The 21461-nt window shown below is 41.5% G+C and overlaps 7 pseudogenes; all 7 read right to left on the bottom strand.

Moving 5' to 3' along the window:
* Window positions 1–12903: 12903 nt before the first annotated feature.
* Window positions 12904–13022, bottom strand: LOC135599280 (5S ribosomal RNA; annotated as a pseudogene).
* Window positions 13023–13372: 350 nt separating this feature from the next.
* LOC135602682 (5S ribosomal RNA) lies at window positions 13373–13491 on the bottom strand (annotated as a pseudogene).
* A 349-nt stretch (window positions 13492–13840) lies between these two features.
* On the bottom strand, window positions 13841–13959 carry LOC135604318 (5S ribosomal RNA; annotated as a pseudogene).
* A 350-nt stretch (window positions 13960–14309) lies between these two features.
* On the bottom strand, window positions 14310–14427 carry LOC135599219 (5S ribosomal RNA; annotated as a pseudogene).
* A 5842-nt stretch (window positions 14428–20269) lies between these two features.
* LOC135603171 (5S ribosomal RNA) lies at window positions 20270–20388 on the bottom strand (annotated as a pseudogene).
* Window positions 20389–20737: 349 nt separating this feature from the next.
* On the bottom strand, window positions 20738–20856 carry LOC135603400 (5S ribosomal RNA; annotated as a pseudogene).
* Window positions 20857–21206: 350 nt separating this feature from the next.
* LOC135603856 (5S ribosomal RNA) lies at window positions 21207–21325 on the bottom strand (annotated as a pseudogene).
* Between the last annotated feature and the right edge of the window lie 136 nt (window positions 21326–21461).

The raw sequence follows: 21461 nt of genomic DNA, 5'->3' as shown, positions 1-21461 counted from the left end.
ACTGTTCGGTACACAAATGAAAAAGAGGGGGGTAGACAACTTTCAGAAAGCCAGCTTCAAAGTTTTAATGATTACATTGACACTGCAGCTTTGTTTGATATGAAATCTGTGGGTAATTGGCTCTCCTGGAGTAATCAAGGTGCTGCTAACAGAAAAATAATGGCTCGGCTTGATAGGTGTTTGATTAATCATGAATGGTTAACAGTTTACCCAGATTCACTTCTTGAGTATGGTGCTCCTTTGTTTTTTGACCATTCTTTAATGTATATACACGTAGACAAAGCGACACCAAGAGGCAAGAAACCGTTTAGATTCTTTAACATGTGGAGTACTCATCCTCAATTTCTTGATGTTATCAGATCTGCTTGGAATGTTAATGTGCATGGATCTCCCCCTTACATCTTATGTCAAAAGCTCAAAGCCTGTAAAGCAGCACTAAAGGAGTGGAATACAAATACCTTTGGCAATATTACCACCACAGTTCAATTTTGCAGGAAGGAACTAATGTCATTGCAACATGAGCTGCAACTTCAGCCAAATGATGAGAATATTATCTACAAAGAGACAGAAGCCAGAAATAACTTCATGCAAGCCTTAAAACAGGAGGAAAGTTTTGTAAAGCAAAAGTCTCGACAGCATTGGCTTACACTAGGAGATTCCAATACTAAATTTTTCTATGCTTCAATTGCTACTCGAAGGGCTGTTAACCGTATCAGCAAATGCAGAGACAAAGATGATAATCTTATTGAGAATTTAGAAGAGGTTAAAGCACACACAGAGCAATTTTTTTATTCCTTACTCAATCAAGCTGGGAAAACTAATAATATTCATGTGGAGCCGACTAGAAAACTTGATTCGGAAGCTATTTCAATCCTCAATGCCCCAATTACTGACGACGAAATTGTATGTGTTGTCTTTAAGTCACCAAAGCACAAAAGCCCAGGTCCAGATGGATTTCCAGCTGAATTTTACCAAACTGCTTGGTCTATTATTGGAAATGATGTGATCAAGGCTTGCCAACATTTTTTCTCTTCAGGTCATATTCTTAGAGAGATGAATTGCACCTTTATTTCTTTAATTCCGAAGAATGCAGGGGCTGATTCACTAGAGAACTATCGACCCATATCATTATGCAACTTTATTTACAAGATCATCTCCAAAGTATTAGCAAATAGAATGCAAAAGGTAATACACAAGATCATTAGCCCAAATCAAGCTGCTTTCATCAAAGGGAGAAGTATATATCATAACATTTTGCTTGCTAATGACTTGGTCAAAGATTTGCATTCAAAAGCAAGAGGGACAAAAATATGTTTTAAAGCTGATTTACGGAAAGCCTTTGATTCAGTTAATAGGAAATTTATCTATAAGATGCTCCTCGATATGAACTTCCCACAGCAATGGGTTAATTGGATTCAATCTTGCTTGGAAACTCCAAAGTTTTCGATACTCTTTAATGGCTCACCTATTGGTTTTTTTGGGAGCACGAATGGCATCCGACAAGGTGATCCACTCTCTCCGTATCTCTTTACTATTGCGATGGAAGGACTTAGCTGTATGTTGGAACATGCAGTCTTAAATGGCAGCATAAAGGTACCCAATGCTGGCTCTATTCATATAGCACATATAACATTTGCAGATGATTTACTTATCTTTCTCCAAAATGATCCAACTTCAGTAAAGAACCTGGCTACTATTATGAATGACTTTGGTATGGTTTTGTTAGAACCCTTGCAGATTCTAAACTTGGGGTTGATCTCTTTAGGGGATCGGCCTCCTTGGAACTCTATAGGGGTTCCTCCCTCCAAGTTGCTGCTCAAAGGCTGCAGAAAAGATTCATCTATTGCCTGAGAAAAGAGGAGGAATACATGGCTATTTATAGGGCTTCTAAACCCTAACTCCTAATAGGACTCCTACTTAAGACTCTTACTTCTAACCAACTCCTAATAGGACTCCTACTCAAGACTCCTATTCCCTTACAACTCCTAATTCTTCTCTAAGAAAAAACCTCCTACATGAATGTCCCTCTCAATTAGGACTCTCCTAACTAGAGTCCTAACAGAATGTCCCTCTCAATTAGGACTCTCCTAGCTAGAGTCCTAACAGAATGTCCCTCTCAATTAGGACTCTCCTAGCTAAAGTCCTAACAGTTTTACATGAATGTCCCTCTCAATTAGGACTCTCCAAGCTAGAGTCCTAACAGACCCGCCCACTTCAAATCAGCCTTGTCCTCGAGGCTGATGATTCATGAATTCTGGGAATTTGATCTTCAAGTCGTCATAGTTCTCCCAAGTGGCATCTTCTTTTGGTAGGTTCGCCCACTGTATTAGCACTTCATTAGTGGGTCGTCGTCGTCGAGTCACGATCCGTCGATCAATAATGGCACTTGGCTGGGTCTGGAGTTCTCTTTGGGTAGTCATATTTGGTGGGTGGCTTTGGGCTGTCTCCAAGCACCTGTTTAAAACTTCCGGTTGGCTGTTGGTTTGTGGGTGATATGTCGTACTCCTTTTCAATTTAGTACCCTGCATATAGAATAACTTTGTCCAAAATCTGCTATTGAAGATGCAAGTAGAATTTGTCACAAGCACAATGCGTCCCTTATAGTGTAATTCTTTTGAGTCCCAATTGTAATGAGCCATGGGGCTTGGTGCTTCCTCCAATTTTTTTATAATCTTACTAGTATCTGAATCTTCTTGCCATTCCATCTTAATATCCTCAAGGAAGTCGCTGGTCGGAAGTGAAACGGTCGAAACTTCAACTTGCTCGGGTAGCTGCGAAAGCGCATCTGCAAGAACATTCTCTTTCCCCTTTTTGTAAGTTATTTCAAAATCAAATCCAAGAAGTTTTGTTACCCATTTTTGCTGCTCGGGGGAAGATATCTTCTGTTCCAAGAGATATTTTAGGCTTTTATGGTCGGTCTTGATTTGAAAGTATCGCCTGATCAAGTACAATCTCCACCTCGTTGCTGCACGCACAATGGCGAGCATCTCCTTATCATATGTTGACATATTTTGATCGGAGGGAGATAATGCCTTGCTAGTGTATGCGAGTGGTCGACCATCTTGCATGAGAATGGCTCCAATTCTGACTCCAGATGTGTCGGCCTCAATAATGAAGGGTCGGTTGAAATCTGGTAGTGTTAGCACCGGCGTCGTCGTCATGGCTGCCTTAAGTTTGTCGAAGGCAGCGGAGGCTCTGTCCAACCATTGGAAGACATTTTTTTCTAGTAAGGAAGTAAGTGGTGCACTGATCTTTCCATAGTTTTTCACGAACTTGCGGTAGTAGCCTGTTAAACCCAGAAAGCCATGTAGCAATTTTATGTTTCTCGAGGTCGGCCAGTTTTGCATTGCTCCAATTTTGAAGGGGTCCACTGCCACACCTTCCTCTGATATGATATGCCCAAGATATTCCACCTTTTGTTGAAGAAAGCAAAAATTTGTGGTTGTTGTGTGTTCAAAAGGTGGTTTTCCGTATGTCTTCTTCGCATGCTCGTATTTGATGATACCCGGATCAAAGGTCCAGCTTTGTAAAGATTTGTGCTCCCTTTCATCTAGCAATTCATCTACTATTTGAATAAAGTATTTGTCCTTGATGATTATGCCATTGAGAGCTCGGTAATCAACACATATTCGCCTTGTTCCGTCCTTCTTGCATATAAGTAGCACCGGCGAAGAGTAGAGGTTGCAACTTGGCCAAATAACTCCTGTTTCGAGCATCTCTTTTATAATCCTTTCTATTTCATCCTTCTGGAGATGTGGATACTGATATGGCTGAGCATTTGCTGAAGATTTTCCTGGAAGAATCATTATACAATGATTATGCCGACAGGTAAGAGGTAGGTTGCGCGGTTCGTCAAATATATTTGAAAATTCAGCAAGCAAAGGAAGTAGATTTGGATCTTCAAATTCTGTTAGCTCTCCCTTAGTTTGCTGCTCAAGTTGTACCAAAAAGCCGCTGCATGCTTTATGCAAAACATTCTCCATTTGTTGTGTGCAAATCGTTGTTATGTCGCCCCCACGTTTCCCGTGCAATGTCGCCTGTTTCTCCTTACTGTAAAATTTCATAATTAGTTTCATAAAATTTCAGGAAATATCACCTAATGTCGTCAACCATTTAATTCTGAGCATGGCCTCATGATTGTTAAGAGGGAGAAGGAAGAAATCTGCAATTATCTCTTGGTCCTGCAGCAATAGTTTCTCCTGCAAGCGCCTATGATCACAATTCAAAATCCGTCCGTCGGCGACCTTAACATCAAACCTGCAGCGATTCTCGATAGGTAATGATATCCGAACAGCAAGCTTACTATTTAGGAAGTTAGTAGTACTGCCCGTGTCGATGAGAACAGTGATTGGTTGTTGTTTGAGAAGGCCTCCAATTTTCATCGTTTGCGGGTTTGAGTAGCTAGCTATTGTATGTACCGTAACTTCGGTCGGTTTTGGCTCTTCTTCTGCATCTTCTTCTTCATGTTTAAAGCTCTCTTTTGGATGTTCAATGACCTCTTCTTCTATCGGTTCAATCATAAGAAGTCCTCCTTTACTACAGCGATTCTCACGGCTCCACGGCTTGTCACAATGCCAACATAACCCCTTCGCATATCGCTCCCGAAGCTCTTCTCCTGTTAACCTCTTTGGTGCAGGGACTTGGTCGACAATAGGGGGGGCTGAGGGCTTCAATATTACTGGTTGAGGAGTGACCCTAGTCCTCCGAGCTTCATGGTTCAATTGCTCCTCTTGATGTCGTGCGAAAGAGATGGCTGCTATAAGCGTGTACGGTTGTCGCGCTTTAACTTCTCCTCGGATCTCCGGCTTCAAGCCCTCAATGAAGGTCCTCAATAGCTGTTTTTGAGACCAATCATGATTTTGATTAGATAACCTTTCAAACCTGGTTTGGTACTCTTGAATGGTGGAGGTTTGTTGGATCTTTGCTAGTTGTTCGTCAATATTCTCGTAATCGGTTGGTCTGAAGCGAATCAGCAGTTCTTCTTTGAATTGTCGCTATGAAAGGACTCCATAAGTATGTTCAAACCAGTCAAACCACTGAATAGCATCCCCTTCAAAATGTATAGCTGCAATTTTCACCATAGATACATCCGCGGTTTTGTGGTACCGAAAATATCGCTCCGCGTGTGAAATCCAACCAATCGGGTCTCCTTCTTCCCATCTAGGGAAGTCCACTCTCATGTATGGATAGTTGGGGTTGGTCATAGAGCTTCCCCTCTCTTGGAAGTCATCTCTTCGGGCTTGGTGTGATTGGGCAAAGCTCTCTCCTTGATATGATTTCTTCGGGCTTAGTGGTCGGCCCAATCTGAGTTCGGTAAAGAGCGTCCGAATCTTATCCTCCATTCGCGCCTCCAAGGCTTCGAATTTAGCATTGATTGTCTCCTTAGATGCCATAGTATATGGCCCCAAATCAATGATGTTAAGATCTCTCTTTTGCTGTTGGGTTAAAGGCATGTATAGGTTGAGAGAAGTGATGGTCGAAAGTGTTGGTGGATTGGTGGATGTAGGCTACAGTTTAGGCTTGTTTTGTGGCTGTTTTGGGTGCAGTTTGAGGGTGTGGTTTAGTAGAGTTTTAGGGCTCTGGATGAAAGTTTTGGATCTGTGGTAGATGGTAGCAAAGGTTTGACAGAAATCCGTGGAAGTTGCAGCAAGTATGTGCTGTCTTGTAAGAGTAGAATTGTCGTCGAAGAAACAACGGTTTCTCGACGTAATTTCTACCAAAAACTTAAGAGAATTGAGGAGGGAATTGATATCAAAATCACAGTTTATATGACAGCAAGGATATCTAATTTAATCAAGAAAATTTCGGCAGTATAACAGCAAAGAAATTGGTGCAAGTTGCAATTGCAGAATTATCGTCGAAAAATTTCAGCGGGTTACGATGAAAATTTGCAGCAACATAAAATCGTTTTTAGAGATGAATTTCTTAATAGATAAATCTTAGATAGAAGCCAAGATGATATATGAAGTCTATAAGAAATTTTATTCAAAAAAGATTGCAAATAGATGGGTTAAGGCAACGATATGCAGTTGAAATTTTCTGCAGCATAGATTTTCAAGTGCAGCAGATTGGACATAAAAGATCAGTAGTTTATATTGAGAATTTTTCGATGAAACCAAAGGGAAATCTACTGTTAGGAAGTGTCAAAGATGTTATAAAAATTTCGTAGAAATTTGGATAGAAAAAGCACAGTAGCAAGATCAAACATATGGTGCTATGCGGCTTGAATTCTGCAATTCAAGTGCAGCAGATTGGACATAAAAGATCAGTAGTTTATATTGAGAATTTTTTGATGAAACCAAAGGGAAATCTACTGTTAAGAAGTGTCAAAGATGTCATAAAAATTTCGTAGAAATTTGGATAGAAAAAGCACAGTAGCAAGATCAAACAGATGGTGCTATGCGGCTGGAATTCTGCAATGTATCTTTCGTCGTAGAGATGAAAACTTTGTGACGAAAAGTTTATGCAGCAATATAGGAACGATTTTTTTTTTTTTTTTTGGATTTTCGAATATGGATAACTAAATTGCAGCAGCAGTAAGGTAGGAAACCAGAACCTGTTGCAATTCACGGGGAGATCAAAGGATGATCCGTGGTGGTGGAGATGATGGCGGAATTCGGTGACGATCTTTTAAGCAATTGTGGGAATTGCTTTGGATGGTTATGGAGGGTTGATGGATGGCTGTGAAAGGGCAGCGAGACGCCAAGAACGCTGCTCTGATACCAGGTGTTAGAACCCTTGCAGATTCTAAACTTGGGGTTGATCTCTTTAGGGGATCGGCCTCCTTGGAACTCTATAGGGGTTCCTCCCTCCAAGTTGCTGCTCAAAGGCTGCAGAAAAGATTCATCTATTGCCTGAGAAAAGAGGAGGAATACATGGCTATTTATAGGGCTTCTAAACCCTAACTCCTAATAGGACTCCTACTTAAGACTCTTACTTCTAACCAACTCCTAATAGGACTCCTACTCAAGACTCCTATTCCCTTACAACTCCTAATTCTTCTCTAAGAAAAAACCTCCTACATGAATGTCCCTCTCAATTAGGACTCTCCTAACTAGAGTCCTAACAGAATGTCCCTCTCAATTAGGACTCTCCTAGCTAGAGTCCTAACAGAATGTCCCTCTCAATTAGGACTCTCCTAGCTAAAGTCCTAACAGTTTTACATGAATGTCCCTCTCAATTAGGACTCTCCAAGCTAGAGTCCTAACAGGTTTCTGGACTTCAGTTAAATCATGCGAAAAGTAAAGTATATATGAGCCCTTACGTTGAGAATAAGGTCTTTATTGCACAAACTTTGGGGGTTAGTGAGGGAAGCCTGCCAGTTCCTTATTTGGGTCTCCCGCTCATATCCACAGGCATTCACAAAACCCACTGTCAGCCTATCCTACAAAAAATAAAGAATAGAATTTCTTCTTGGAAAAATAGGCTTCTATCAAAAGCAGGACGACTCGAACTCATCCGTTCTGTATTGCACTCCTACTCTATATATTGGTGTAATGCATTTCTTCTGCCTGCTGGACTTCTCCAAGATATTGAACGGTTATTAATGAACTTCTTCTGGAATGGCACAAATGATAAGGCAATGCATATGGTAAATTGGGATAGCATTTGCAAACCGAAAGATGAAGGGGGGCTAAACTTGAGAAATACTAGAGATTGGAATCAAGCATGCCTGGTACAACAATTGTGGGATCTTTTGCAAAACAAATGTTCCTTATGGTCACAATGGGTTTCTGCTAGGTATCTTTCAAAGGAATCAATCTGGGAAATTTCAACAAGAACATACCACTCTTCAGCTTGGAAAGGAATTTTAAAGGCAAGGAATTGGCTAATCAAACACATTTCTTATGCAATCTCTTCTGGAACTAGTACTAATATGTGGTACGATCCTTGGGTGAATGGGAAGAGTATATTTCAATTATATGGCGACAGAATACGAAAAGATCTTGGGGCTCCCAAAGATTGGAAGGTTTCCGAGTTCATTGCTAACGGTACCTGGTGTCTCCCTAATCCTATTTCTCCCGAAATGTTATCACTTTGGCCGACTATCATAGCTATTCCAATCAGGAACAACTCTTCAGATATACTTATTTGGCCTCATGACAATGGCAAATTTAGTGCCACATCCGTATGGAATCAAATTAGACAAAGAAATAACAAGTGGGTCCCAAGCAGTTGGACATGGGATCGACCGGGATCACAAAGACACTCCTTATGTACATGGCAGGCCCTTCTCAATAAACTACCTACAATAGACAATATGAAAAGAAGAGGTATCTATCATGTTAACCGATGCTCCCTTTGTTTGCAACAAGAAGAAACTGTTGACCACCTTTATTTTGCTTGTAATTATACAAAATGGATATGGAAGGAGATTCTCCAGCGATTTGAACTCAATAGACTGCCGCAACCAAACTTGCACCAAGAACTAGGCGACCTTATGCAATGTTTATCAAGAAAAGGGCCACTTACACAACTGGCAAAGGTTACTTTCAGTTGCGCTATTTGGTGGATATGGAAGGAGAGATGTAATAGAATCTTTGAAAGTCAACACACAAACAATGCTCAGCTCTTGAAAGAAATTATTAGAGACTCAAGATCCTGTATGGAGCATGATCTCAAAATCGAGCATTTCACCCGAAGAGAAAAAGATATTTTTATCAAATTTAATTTTGCTATTAGCTAAAGATCTTGGGAATGATGTCAAATAATGTACCCACAGGTAGTTACAGTCTACAGCATGTGTAGTCATAACTATCGCATTCGCACTCTATGAGTTAATTGGCTTTGTCTATGACTTGTATAGATAAAGCTATTTGTAGAATCTTTACACATAATCAATTTACTTTTACTTACCAAAAAAAAAATATCTTGGAGAAGTCCAGCAGGCAGAAGAAATGCATTACACCAATATATAGAGTAGGAGTGCAATACAGAACGGATGAGTTCGAGTCGTCCTGCTTTTGATAGAAGCCTATTTTTCCAAGAAGAAATTCTATTCTTTATTTTTTGTAGGATAGGCTGACAGTGGGTTTTGTGAATGCCTGTGGATATGAGCGGGAGACCCAAATAAGAAACTGGCAGGCTTCCCTCACTAACCCCCAAAGTTTGTGCAATAAAGACCTTATTCTCAACATAAGGGCTCATATATACTTTACTTTTCGCATGATTTAACTGAAGTCCAGAAACCATACCAAAGTCATTCATAATAGTAGCCAGGTTTTTTACTGAAGTTGGATCATTTTGGAGAAAGATAAGTAAATCATCTGCAAATGTTATATGTGATATATGAATAGAGCCAGCATTGGGTACCTTTATGCTGCCATTTAAGACTGCATGTTCCAACATACAGCTAAGTCCTTCCATCGCAATAGTAAAGAGATACGGAGAGAGTGGATCACCTTGTCGGATGCCATTCGTGCTCCCAAAAAAACCAATAGGTGAGCCATTAAAGAGTATCGAAAACTTTGGAGTTTCCAGGCAAGATTGAATCCAATTAACCCATTGCTGTGGGAAGTTCATATCGAGGAGCATCTTATAGATAAATTTCCTATTAACTGAATCAAAGGCTTTCCGTAAATCAGCTTTAAAACATATTTTTGTCCCTCTTGCTTTTGAATGCAAATCTTTGACCAAGTCATTAGCAAGCAAAATGTTATGATGTATACTTCTCCCTTTGATGAAAGCAGCTTGATTTGGGCTAATGATCTTGTGTATTACCTTTTGCATTCTATTTGCTAATACTTTGGAGATGATCTTGTAAATAAAGTTGCATAATGATATGGGTCGATAGTTCTCTAGTGAATCAGCCCCTGTATTCTTCGGAATTAAAGAAATAAAGGTGCAATTCATCTCTCTAAGAATATGACCTGAAGAGAAAAAATGTTGGCAAGCCTTGATCACATCATTTCCAATAATAGACCAAGCAGTTTGGTAAAATTCAGCTGGAAATCCATCTGGACCTGGGCTTTTGTGCTTTGGTGACTTAAAGACAACACATACAATTTCGTCGTCAGTAATTGGGGCATTGAGGATTGAAATAGCTTCCGAATCAAGTTTTCTAGTCGGCTCCACATGAATGTTATTAGTTTTCCCAGCTTGATTGAGTAAGGAATAAAAAAATTGCTCTGTGTGTGCTTTAACCTCTTCTAAATTCTCAATAAGATTATCATCTTTGTCTCTGCATTTGCTGATACGGTTAACAGCCCTTCGAGTAGCAATTGAAGCATAGAAAAATTTAGTATTGGAATCTCCTAGTGTAAGCCAATGCTGTCGAGACTTCTGCTTTACAAAACTTTCCTCCTGTTTTAAGGCTTGCATGAAGTTATTTCTGGCTTCTGTCTCTTTGTAGATAATATTCTCATCATTTGGCTGAAGTTGCAGCTCATGTTGCAATGACATCAGTTCCTTCCTGCAAAATTGAACTGTGGTGGTAATATTGCCAAAGGTATTTGTATTCCACTCCTTTAGTGCTGCTTTACAGGCTTTGAGCTTTTGACATAAGATGTAAGGGGGAGATCCATGCACATTAACATTCCAAGCAGATCTGATAACATCAAGAAATTGAGGATGAGTACTCCACATGTTAAAGAATCTAAACGGTTTCTTGCCTCTTGGTGTCGCTTTATCTGCGTATATATACATTAAAGAATGGTCAGAAAACAAAGGAGCACCATACTCAAGAAGTGAATCTGAGTAAACTGTTAACCATTCATGATTAATCAAACACCTATCAAGTCGAGCCATTATTTTTCTGTTAGCAGCACCTTGATTACTCCAGGAGAGCCAATTACCCACATATTTCATATCAAACAAAGCTGCAGTGTCAATGTAATCATTAAAACTTTGAAGCTGACTTTCTGAAAGTTGTCTACCCCCCTCTTTTTCATTTGTGTACCGAACAGTATTAAAGTCTCCAAGAACAATCCAAGGTACATTGAGACAGCCATTTGCAATATTAGTCAGGTCAGACCAAAGAGTATTTCTTTCTTGCATACTATTTGAAGCATATATACCAATGAAATTGAATTGACAGTCATTCTTTTTGTCCTCTACCTTAAGTTGAATGAATTGATCAGTAGCAGAAATAAACCAAGCATTAATAGAGTTAGGATGCCATAAGACCCATATTCTACCAAAAGTTTCATTTGAGTCATTGGTAAACAGTTCTGCGTCCGGCCATATTAAATTCTTTTGAGCTTGAACGCGCGATTGTTTAATTTTCGTTTCTACTAAAATAACAATATCACATGCGGCAGACTTGATTATTCTATTGAGCTCCCGACATTTTTCCGGCTTATTAAGTCCGCGAACATTCCAACATGTTATCTTCATCAGTAATAAAGAAATGAAAAGGTGGTAAGGTATTCATCCTACGACTTTGGATGGACTGTACCATCCTTTTTCTTATCCTTCGGTTTTGTATTTTCCTCCCGCACAATATCCTTACCTTTTATGACTTTATTTCTATATTTATCCACTTCATCTACAGCTTGCAGATTTTTAAACTTTAAAATACCTTGAATCATGTGGTCTTGATTGGCAGGGTTTGTAGAAGCACGATAAGATTGTTGCAGCACGATAAGATCGTCAGACTTCTACAGTGTTAGAATATCAGAGTAGGTTTGAAAGATTATCAAATCAAGCTAGAGATTGGTCAGACCGACAACTTCTGGATACATTTATTGAAGGGCTTATTCCAGAGATCCGGTGTGAAGTTAAGGCTCGTCAACCCCGTACTATGATAGCTGTGATCTCATTTGCAAATCTACATGAGAAAAAAATTAGCAAGGAAAGATCAGCAAGGGGTTTGTATTATGATGAAAAATGGAGTATGGAGCACCGATGTAAACAAGGGCAACTTCTGACGATTGAACCAATTGGAGAGGCACCGAAAGCTAAGAATGTGGATTCCGATCATGAAGGTATAAATTCTAATGAAGACGTTGAACCTACCGTACATACAATGCATATATTAGCCGACTACTCTAACCCACAAACTATGGAAGTTGGCGAAACTCTAGAGCATCAGCCTATTATAGTTTTGATTGATACTGGTAGCACTAACAATTCTATGGACAGTGAGACTGTTGACCGATTGGCCTACCACATTGAAGACTATGACAGATTCAAAGTAAAGATCATTGATGGACAGATTTTCACTTGTGATAGCAAAGGTTCAAAGATAAAATTGATTATACAGGGCCAAAAGTTTCATGCAACGATTACTACACTAAAAGATCGACCTGTTGCTTACACTCTCAAAAAGTGGAGACCATACTTACTTGATCAACAGGTTGTGATGCGTTGCAGATAGTCTATGGATAAAGTGCTGAAAGAGAAGCTCCTTGAGATAGATGCTGCTCAGCCTTGAGGACAAGGCTGATTTGAAAGAGGGAGGAACTGTTAGGAACCTTTTTCTGAGCTTTTGAATAATGTTTATTGAGTCTGTTTAGTCCAGTTGTTTATTGAGTCGGTTTGGTTCAATTAGAGTCAAGTAGAGGTTTATTTAATATTTATTTATTATTAGAGTTCAAGTCCTGATGGACTCTGTGTGGAACTCTATAAATAGGGATGTAACTGCTTCTTTTCAGTAATCTATGAAAAATACTATTCTGTCTTTGGACAAACCCTAGGAGGCCGATCCCCTCGAAGTGATCAAGGAGGGCCGATCCCCTCGAAGAGATCAAGGAGGGCCGATCCCCTCGAAGCGATCAAGGAGGCCGATCCCCTCGAAGAGATCATTATCATCCCCATTTCTCCTCTTTCTTCCACGATAAGACTTTAGGGTCTTATCATTTGGTATCAGAGCCTACGATAAGACTTTAGGGTCTTATCATTTGGTATCAGAGCCTACGATAAGACTTTAGGGTCTTATCAGTTTCGTATCCCGGGATGCAAAAAGGAGTGCAACAAGAGGACTTCCCAGGGGGTCACCCATCGTAGTAATACTCTGGCCCAAGCACGCTAAACTTCGGTGTTTTGATGGGATCCGGTGATTTAGTGCTACCATTATCGCACCCGTTTCGCGAGCTTCGTCCCTCGCCTATGTGCACGTCGCGGTCGGCGCATCAACGTCCGGAGCCTCTTGCCCGTCACGAAACCGTCGACGTTTTCTCGAACGTTCACGAAATCCCTATTGCAAGCTCTCTCCTAGCCCTAGCCCGACGACTGCGTATCGGTCACGGCAAGCGCGTGCCGAAACCATCGGCACTTTCTAGAACGATCTCGGAATCGCTATTGCGACCCCAATCCGGAAAGCTATCTCGGAGCCCCTCGATACTGACTGCGTAGCGGTCACAGCAAATTTCCAGCCCCAAAACAATCGTCTCGGAGCTCTACGGGAGATGTTTCGTATCCCGGGATGCAAAAAGGAGTGCAACACGAGGACTTCCCAGGGGGTCACCCATCGTAGTAATACTCTGGCCCAAGCACGCTAAACTTCGGTGTTCTGATGGGATCCGGTGATTTAGTGCTGCCATTATCGCACCCGTTTCGCGAGCTTCGTCCCTCGCCTATGTGCACGTCGCGGTCGGCGCATCAACGTCCGGAGCCTCTTGCCCGTCACGAAATCGTCGTCGCTTCTCGAACGTTCACGAAATCCCTATTGCAAGCTCTCTCCTAGCCCTAGCCCGACGACTGCGTATCGGTCACGGCAAGCGCGTGCCGAAACCATCGGCACTTTCTAGAACGATCTCGGAATCGCTATTGCGACCCCAATCCGGAAAGCTATCTCGGAGCCCCTCGATACTGACTGCGTAGCGGTCACAGCAAATTTCCAGCCCCAAAACCAACCTCTCGGAGCTCTACGGGGGATGTTTCGTATCCCGGGATGCAAAAAGGAGTGCAACACGAGGACTTCCCAAGGGGTCACCCATCGTAGTACTACTCTGGCCCAAGCACGCTTAACTTTGGTGTTTTGATGCGATTCGGTGATTTAGTGCTGCCATTATCGCACCCGTTTCGCGAGCTTCGTCCCTCGCCTATGTGCACGTCGCGGTCAGCGCATCAACGTCCGGAGCCTCTTGCCCGTCACGAAACCGTCGGCGCTTTCTCGACCGTTCACGAAATCCCTATTGCAAGCTCTCTCCGAGCCCTAGCCCGACGACTGCGTATCGGTCACGGCAAGCGCGTGCCGAAACCATCGGCACTTTCTAGAACGATCTCGGAATCACTATTACGACCCCAATCCGGAAAGCTATCTCGGAGCCCCTCGATACTGACTGCGTAGCGGTCACAGTAAATTTCCAGCCCCAAAACAATCGTCTCGGAGCTCTACGGGAGATGTTTCGTATCCCGGGATGCAAAAAGGAGTGCAACACGAGGACTTCCCAGGGGTCACCCATCGTAGTAATACTCTGGCCCAAGCACGCTAAACTTCGGTGTTTTGATGGGATCCGGTGATTTAGTGCTACCATTATCGCACCCGTTTCGCGAGCTTCGTCCCTCGGCTATGTGCACGTCGCGGTCGGCGCATCAACGTCCGGAGCATCTTGCCCGTCACGAAACCGTCGTCGCTTTCTCGAACGTTCACGAAATCCCTATTGCAAGCTCTCTCCTAGCCTGACACGGAAGTGTCTAATTTACTACAATCTGATTATATGAGCTTTGATTATGATCTAGTATCTTTTTCAGTCAATAATGATGCCTCATAATCTTTATCTCAGCACACAAAAAAATGACAGCTCATCAGCATATTCTCTGCACAAAGTTAAAGCTGTTTCAAGGTGCTTTTCTTCAAGACAAAGGAATGCATTAAAGGAGTTGGTTGGCAGCTGTGAACATTTCTTCATTACCAATGAGTGCATTAAAATAGTTGGTTAGAAGCTGTAAACACTTAATTTCGAAATTTCCTATGCATGAAGGGTTGTTTCATGCACTAGTATTTATTTTGGTGTTTAGGACTTAGGCAGGACTTTAGAAACTGATGATATCTGGGCAGAAGCTCTTAGAGAACCCCTTAAACTATGTATCTCTTGGATGCGTCCTTGAGTGGTGAGTCTTTTATTTTCTAGTTCTGTATCCTCGTTTAATTTCCGTTGGGTGGTGAACTTTCTGTATCCCATTGCGATTTTAAACTTGGTGGTGAGCTATATTTCGTTTTACCGAAGTTTCTTCAAGAGTTCGTTCATTGCCTTCTGTGATATTTTCTATCTGTACAACTGTTATATCGGTTTTCTATCGACATCCATTCTGCATTTTTCCCTCCCCGGTATCAGTTTGGTATCAGAGCTAAAGGCTAGAGATCATGGCAAGGCGGAATGGAAAAGATGTAGTTGGTGAAGGTAGCGATCACGAAGATGACGCTGAGTCGTTGAGGCTGCAGCTACGAAAATTGCTGCGTAGCCTACAAGAAAAAAATGAGATAATCGATGAACTTCAGAGTAGACATAACAAATATGAAAATGAAGCTCGAGAGTTTACTTCTGATGATGATACACTTCTTCCAAGGGAGTCGAGAAGATGTCGGAGAAGAAATGAAGTCCAAGACGAGTGGCAGAATAAATATAACCCCAGATTTGATATTCCTGAATTTGAAGGCAAAATAAATGTTGATGATTTTATCGATTGGCTTAATACAGTAGAAAGAATTTTCGATTTTCATGAACCACCGGAACAAAAGAAGGTCAAACTTGTGGCACTCAAACTCAGGCGGAATGCATCTTTTTGGTGGGAAAATCTGAAGAAACAAAGAGAACGTGAGGGGAAGAGTAAGATCGTTACATGGGAGAAAATGAAAAGGGAGCTAAAGAGAAAATATTTACCTCATAATTATAGACAAGAGATCTTTCTCAAAATACATGATTTCAAGCAAAAAGATCTTAGTGTGGAGGAGTACACTGCAGAATTTGATAATTTGATGTTAAAAGGAGAGCTTGTGGAACCGGAAGAGCAAACAATTGCAAGATACTTGGGAGGTCTGAAGTATGAGATTGCTAAAGTTGTTCAGCTACAGCCATATTGGTCTTTAAATGATGTGAGCAAGCTGGCATTAAAAGTTGAAAAGCAACAGAAGTTTGAAAAGAGTTTTCGGTATAGCTCAAAAGAAGGCTACACAAAAGGAGGAAGTTCCAAGCCTACTGTCCAAAGCAAGGTGATATCGAAGGTGCAAGAAAAGGGTGAAGAATCTGCTGGCAGCAAAAAAACACATAATTCTTCTACCCCAAGTGGTCGAAAATGCTTCAAATGTCATGGTTTTGGGCATATCGCATCAGATTGTCCAAATAGGAGGATTGTAACTTTGGTTGAAGATCATAGTGATGGAGGAGAAGATGAAACTGACAACGAACCAAAATACGATGATGATGAGGAAGAGATTACTTATGCTGATCATGGTTTATCTATTGTATTGCAACGTAGTTTACAAGTGTCATATGTGGCCGACGATGAAAGTTGGGTGAGAAAAAATGTGTTTCACACTAAATGCACTTCTCTTGGCAAGGTGTGCTTGGTGATCATCGACAGTGGCAGTTTTGAGAACGTGGTTTCTTTGGAAATGGTGCAGAAGCTGAAGTTGGATACGATCCCTCATCCACATCCATACCAATTATGTTGGTTGCAAAAAGGAAATGACATCAAGGTAACTAAAAGATGTTTAGTTTCATTTTCTATTGGCAAGTATTATAAAGATAAAGTGTGGTGTGATGTTGCCCCTATGGATGCTTGTCATTTACTATTGGGAAGACCTTGGCATTATGATAGAAGAGTGTTGTATGATGGTTATAAACATACTTATTCTTTTAAAGTGAATGAAAAGAAGATTATCTTAGCTCCATTACAACCTTCCGAAATCAGTGCGCCAAAGAAGGAAGTTAGTGCTTTTATTTCTTATAGAGAATGCAGATATGAATTGGACAAGGGCGGTCATGTTTTGGCCCTAATGGTAGTAGAGGAGAACAAACAACATAAGGAGACACCAAAAATCATGCAACCAATCCTAGAAGAATTTCAAGATGTTATACTGGAAGAGATTCCACATGGCCTTCCACCTTTGAGAGACATTCAACATCACATTGATCTTATTCCGGGGGCTGTTCTACCTAATAAGGCTGCGTACAGAATGAGTCCTAAAGAACATGAAGAACTTCAAAGGCAAGTTGATGAATTAGTGAAAAAGGGGTTAATTCGGGAGAGCATGAGTCCCTGTGCAGTTCCAGCCTTGTTGGTGCCTAAGAAAGATGGTTCTTGGAGAATGTGCGTGGACAGTCGCACCATCAACAAAATCACAGTGGACTATCGCTTTCCTATTCCAAGGTTAGATGACTTACTTGATCAATTGTGTGGTGCTTGTATTTTCTCAAAAATTGATTTGAGGAGTGGCTATCACCAAATAAGAATGAGGCCCGGAGATGAGTGGAAAACAGCGTTTAAAACTAGAGAAGGCTTATATGAATGGTTGGTTATGCCATTTGGACTATCTAATGCTCCTAGCACATTCATGAGATTTATGAATCACATACTTAAGCCATTCATTGGAATATTTGTTGTTGTTTATTTTGACGATATATTGGTGTACAGCAAGAGTGAAGAGGAGCATATGAGTCATCTGAAAGAAATCTTTCTTATTTTGAGGCAGCAAAAACTTTATGCTAATCTAAACAAATGTGATTTCTTTACTTCTAGTGTGGTGTTTTTGGGGTATGTTGTTTCAAAAGATGGAATCATGATGGATCAAAGTAAGGTGGAAGCTATTCTCAATTGGCCAACACCTGCTTCATTACATGATGTGAGGAGTTTCCATGGCTTAACATCTTTTTATAGAAGATTCATCAAGAGTTTCAGCTCTATTGTCGCTCCAATCACCGAATGTCTGAAATGTGACAAATTCAAATGGACTAGTGAGGCTAACGATGCTTTTGAGCTTTTGAAAAGAAAGGTTACTGAGGCTCCTATCTTAGTTCTACCAAATTTTGATAATGTGTTTGAAGTTGAATGTGATGCATCTAATGTGGGAATTGGTGCTGTTTTGAGTCAAGACGGAAGGCCCATTGCATTTTTTAGTGAAAAGCTGAATGATACAAGAAAGAAATACTCTACTTATGATAAGGAGTTTTATGCGATTTATCGAGCTTTGTCTCATTGGAGTCAATATCTTCTCGCCAAGCCATTTGTTCTATATTCTGATCACGAGGCATTAAAGTTCATTAATCATCAGCACAAGCTAAACAAGAGGCATGCAGCTTGGGTGGAGTTCTTACAATCTTACAACTTTACAATTAAGCACAAATCTGGTGTTCAAAATGTAGTTGCTGACGCATTGAGCAGAAAGCATTCTTTATTATCAGCAATGGAAGTCAAAGTGGTTGGATTTGAAACATTCAAAGATCTATATGAGAATGATGTGGATTTTGGCTCGATATGGCAGAATTGCAAATCAGGTTCCTTTCAACAATTTTCGATCTTTGATGGTTTTCTTTTTCGAGCTAATGCTTTATGTGTTCCAACTTGTTCTTTGAGACAAGTAATTCTAGCTGAAGCTCATGGTGGTGTTTTGGGAGGACATTTCGGTAGGGACAAGACTCTAGCTCTTGTTCAATCAAATTTCTACTGGCCTAAAATGTTCAGAGATGTGGATAGACATGTGAAGCAATGCCGATTATGTCATTTGGCAAAAACAAGAAGTCAAAATTCTGGGTTGTACACTCCATTGCCAGTGCCAAATGCTCCATGGGAGGATGTGAGTCTTGATTTCGTTTTGGGACTGCCAAGAACTCAAAGGAACAAGGATTCTATCATGGTTGTTGTTGATAGATTTTCAAAAATGTCTCACTTTGTTCCATGCAATAAATCAAATGATGCATCTCATATTGCTGATTTATATTTTAAGGAGATTGTTAAATTGCATGGTATTCCAAGAACTATGGTGTCTGATCGAGATTCAAAATTTGTTAGTCATTTTTGGAGAACTCTTTGGAGGAAGCTGGGTACTTCTTTGAATTTCAGTAGCTCGCATCATCCACAAACCGATGGGCAAACTGAGGTAACAAACCGAAGCTTGGGAAATTTACTTAGAAGCTATGTTGGCAAGAATATTAAGCAATGGGATGTCATTCTTCCACAAATTGAGTTTGCTTACAATCGTTCTATGCATCATAGTATTGGTAAGAGTCCTTTTGAGGTAGTTTATGGTGCTAATCCTGCTGGTCCTTTGGACTTAATCCCTCACTCTATAACAAAGCAATTTAGTGGAGATGCTGATGAAAGAGCTAAGCAGATAAAGAAGCTGCATGAGGGTGTGAAAGCAACCATTGAGAAGCAAAATGAGAGGTACATGCATGCTGCAAACAAACACAGAAAACATGTGGAGTTTAATGCAGGTGATTTGGTCTGGATTCATCTAAGGAAGGAGAGGTTTCCACCGGGCAAATTTGGAAAATTAAAACCAAAGGCTGATGGTCCATTCAAGGTGCTTAAGAGAATTGGCAGAAATGCTTATGAGATAGAGCTACCTGAAGATTACGGAGTATCCCCAACATTTAATGTGGCTGATTTGAGTCCTTTTTATAATCATGTTGATGAATCAAACGAAGACTTGAGGACAAGTCTCATTCAACCAGGGGAGATTGACACGGAAGTGTCTAATTTACTACAATCTGATTATATGAGCTTTGATTATGATCTAGTATCTTTTTCAGTCAATAATGATGCCTCATAATCTTTATCTCAGCACACAAAAAAATGACAGCTCATCAGCATATTCTCTGCACAAAGTTAAAGCTGTTTCAAGGTGCTTTTCTTCAAGACAAAGGAATGCATTAAAGGAGTTGGTTGGCAGCTGTGAACATTTCTTCATTACCAATGAGTGCATTAAAATAGTTGGTTAGAAGCTGTAAACACTTAATTTCGAAATTTCCTATGCATGAAGGGTTGTTTCATGCACTAGTATTTATTTTGGTGTTTAGGACTTAGGCAGGACTTTAGAAACTGATGATATCTGGGCAGAAGCTCTTAGAGAACCCCTTAAACTCTGTATCTCTTGGATGCGTCCTTGAGTGGTGAGTCTTTTATTTTCTAGTTCTGTATCCTCGTTTAATTTCCGTTGGGTGGTGAACTTTCTGTATCCCATTGCGATTTTAAACTTGGTGGTGAGCTATATTTCGTTTTACCGAAGTTTCTTCAAGAGTTCGTTCATTGCCTTCTGTGATATTTTCTATCTGTACAACTGTTATATCGGTTTTCTATCGACATCTATTCTGCATTTTTCCCTCCCCGGTATCAACAAACGTCTCGGAGCTCTACGGGAGATGTTTCGTATCCCGGGATGCAAAAAGGAGTGCAACACGAGGACTTCCCAGGGGGTCACCCATCGTAGTACTACTCTGGCCTAAGCACGCTTAACTTCGGTGTTTTGATGGGATCCGGTGATTTAGTACTGCCATTATCGCACCCGTTTCGCGAGCTTCGCCCCTCGCCTATGTTCACGTCGCGGTCGGCGCATCAACGTCCGGAGCCTCTTGCACGTCACGAAACCGTCGGCGCTTCCTCGAACATTCACGAAATCCCTATTGCAAGCTCTCTCCGAGCCCTAGCCCGACGACTACGTATCGGTCACGGCAAGCGCGTGCCGAAACCATCGGCTCTTTCTAGAACGATCTCGGAATCGCTATTGCGACCCCAATCCGGAAAGCTCTCTTTGAGCCCCTCGATACTAACTGCGTAGCGGTCACAGCAAATTTCCAGCCCCAAACAAACGTCTCGGAGCTCTACGGGAGATGTTTCGTATCCCGGGATGCAAAAAGGAGTGCAACACGAGGACTTCCCAAGGGGTCACCCATCGTAGTACTACTCTGGCCCAAGCAAGCTTAACTTCGGTGTTTTGATGGGATCCTGTGATTTAGTGCTGCTATTATCGCACCCGTTTCACGAGCTTCGTCCCTCGCCTATGTGCACGTCGCGGTCGGCGCATCAACGTCCGGAGCCTCTTGCCCGTCACAAAACCGTCGTCGCTTTCTCAAACGTTCACGAAATCCCTATTGCAAGCTCTCTCCGAGCCCTAGCCCGACAACTGGGTATCGGTCACGGCAAGCGCGTGCCGAAACCATCGGCACTTTCTAGAACGATCTCGGAATCGCTATTACGACCCCAATCTGGAAAGCTCTCTTTGAGCCCCTCGATACTGACTGCGTAGCGGGCATAGCAAATTTCCAGCCCCAAAACAAACGTCTCGGAGCTCTACGGGATATGTTTCGTATCCCGGGATGCAAAAAGGAGTGCAACACGAGGACTTCCCAGGGGGTCACTCATCGTAGTACTACTCTGGCCCAAGAACGCTTAACTTCGGTGTTTTGATGGGATCCGGTGATTTAGTGCTGCCATTATCGCACCCGTTTCGCGAGCTTTGCCCCTCGCCTATGTGCACGTCGCGGTCGGCGCATCAACGTCCGGAGCCTCTTGCCCGTCACGAAACCGTCGGCGCTTTCTCGAACGTTCACGAAATCCCTATTGCAAGCTCTCTCCGAGCC

This window comes from Musa acuminata, chromosome BXJ2-1 (assembly GCF_036884655.1).
Source record: "Musa acuminata AAA Group cultivar baxijiao chromosome BXJ2-1, Cavendish_Baxijiao_AAA, whole genome shotgun sequence".
In the NCBI taxonomy this organism is placed as follows: Eukaryota; Viridiplantae; Streptophyta; class Magnoliopsida; order Zingiberales; family Musaceae; genus Musa; species Musa acuminata.
The sequence above is the reverse complement of the archived record's forward strand: the minus strand, read 5'-3'. Positions and strand labels throughout refer to the sequence as shown.